Source organism: Microcaecilia unicolor, chromosome 11 (assembly GCF_901765095.1).
Source record: "Microcaecilia unicolor chromosome 11, aMicUni1.1, whole genome shotgun sequence".
In the NCBI taxonomy this organism is placed as follows: Eukaryota; Metazoa; Chordata; class Amphibia; order Gymnophiona; family Siphonopidae; genus Microcaecilia; species Microcaecilia unicolor.
In genome coordinates, this window is record NC_044041.1 from 181,491,965 (window position 1) to 181,494,436 (window position 2,472).

The following is a 2,472-nucleotide window of genomic DNA, read 5'->3' on the forward strand; positions in this document are numbered from 1 at the left end:
GGTTACTGGCTTCTGTGAGACCCATGACTCATATAGCGTCAACATGAGGTTAAGGGTCATCTCTAAGCACATTGCAATTCTCTTAAAGGGCCAGATAAATATTTTATATTTGAGAACACAAAACAAACCGTGCTCAATTGCAAAATGTTCCTAAAAAATTACTGATCTAAATTGGCTAAAAATTTTTGTAAAAGCTCATCTAAACAGATGGGTACAAAAGCAATGCTTTCAAGAAGACATTTTCATAGAAAAACCGAGTAGTCATTCTCTTGGTTTAACCCATATGGTTTCACTGTATTAAATTTAAAAATAAGCCTCTGTTCTGCCTTTAACAACAATTTGTTAACATCTCCACCTCTCTCCAATGTGTTTTGATTCTCAATAATACAAGAAATCTCAATTCTTCAAAGGAGTGCATAAAATCATCATGCATATGTTCAACCAGTGGTTTTTCAAACATCTTGTTTTTAATGGCACTCTTATGTTCAGCAATACATTTGTTGAATGTACGCAGGGCTTTTTTTGAGAGGGTACTTGGGGGTACTGAGTACCGGCACCTTTTCCATTGTCTGCAAAACTTGACCCATGGAACCCAAGTTTTAATGAAAGAGCTCAGGCTCTACACACCAATTCTGCCTTGTCATAGGTTCTGTGACTGGTTGCAGGGGGCCTGGCTATTGTGGGGAGGGTCCCTCAGTGATTACCCCCACCCCTGAATGGTGGCCTAGCATTTGAGTACCAGCACCTTTTTCAGTAGAAAAAGTTCACTGAATGTACGTACTGTTTTACCAATATATACAAGTCCACAAGGGCAAATAATTGCAAAGACAACCTGAGAAGTTTTACACTTCAAATATTGTTTAGTTCAAATTTTTCTCCTGTCTTTGGATTTTCAAACAATTTTGCTTTCAAATTTACTGTACAAAACAACAATTCAAACATGGGAAATGACCCCATACTGGATCCTTCCTTACAGGTCCTGGTAATGCTGATGGTGCTAAAAAATCCTTTCAATTTCTATTTCTCTTAATGCTATCTTCAGTTGCTTCTCAGAAAAGCACGGTATATTCTGAACAAGTGTCCAATGTTCTATAATATTTTAATAATATCACATGACACGTGGTCAAAATAAAGGGTGCACACAATTTTATCTGCATTCCTATCAGAAATATATTATTTCCATGGAGGAGGTTGCCTCTTTGATGTTCTTGAGGGCGAAACGTGGCCATGTTGGGTATTGTTCCAATAAATGCATTTGATTCCACTGCTTTGTTGTTTTTTTATATATTTTTTATTACATTTGTACCCCGCGCTTTACAAGCCTTCTGTAGTTTTCCATTCTTTTTCTATACAAACCTCCCTTGAACACTGTTTTACAGTGTTCACAACACTATAGTTCTATTAGCGTGTTTGAGCTAGGTTTAGATGTGGTATGTCTCTTCACTCTATTTCCCTAGGCCGTCATAGCTAAAGAACATTTTCTTTCAAGTGTTTTATATTCTTCCTTAGTTTTCCTTTACTACTGCATTTGTGGTTAGAAGTTTTAAGCATATTACCTTTCCTTTCTACACTTCCCTTTGTTGTACTCTACTGTACATTACGTTTGTCATGTTGTGCATATATTAATTTTTATTTCTTTCCTTTTCCATTTTCTACAAGTTAGAAAACATATTACTAGTACTATACTATACTAACTAATAACACTACTAACAATGGGTGTGCTATCCTATTCAGAAATTTATAGCTGAAGGTAAATGTCCATCAGTCATTTATTAAGCTCTCATTTCGCCTTTTCAGGAACTCATTACTTTCAATAGTCTCCTTATTCTTGTTATTAAACAAATTGTTTGTGGTTTCTGAAAAACTTTCAAATCCTGAGCGGAACATAGTAAATGTACAATAAGTGTTTTTCTTTATTTATTATTAACACTGTTCTCTAATGGTACTCTCTCTTAGACATGCTTTTCCACGGGTGGTTTATCTTGTTGTCTAGTTGTACGGTGGGGTTTTTATTGTCCAACTTCCCATCACTTCATTGGTTGTAACCCGTGTCAGAACCATAAAAGTACCACAACGATACTCCAGAGATGTGCCATTTCAATCATTCAGTACCAGTATCGTTGACACTCTTATATCAGATAAATGCACCCAAGTATGACCACTTAATCGTGCAGCAGTATGGGTGAGTTCTTTTATTTCAAATGGTCCAACGTAGATTGGATCTTTTCAAGTCTTGTGTGTGAAGTTTTCCTCAAACTTTCTGACCTACACCTAAGCAGATACCTCGGATCAAGTAATTGCAACGAACCTCTCACAAGCTGGCCAGTATTGCAAGACCGGGGCGTTGTTAGTCAATCACCGAACAGGCATCGGGGTCCCGCTTTTCTCACAAAAACCAAGCAGTCCCCGTCTACGAATCAAAGATTGCAGAGCACCTCTCACGAGCTGATCAGTATCGTAAGACCGATGCAC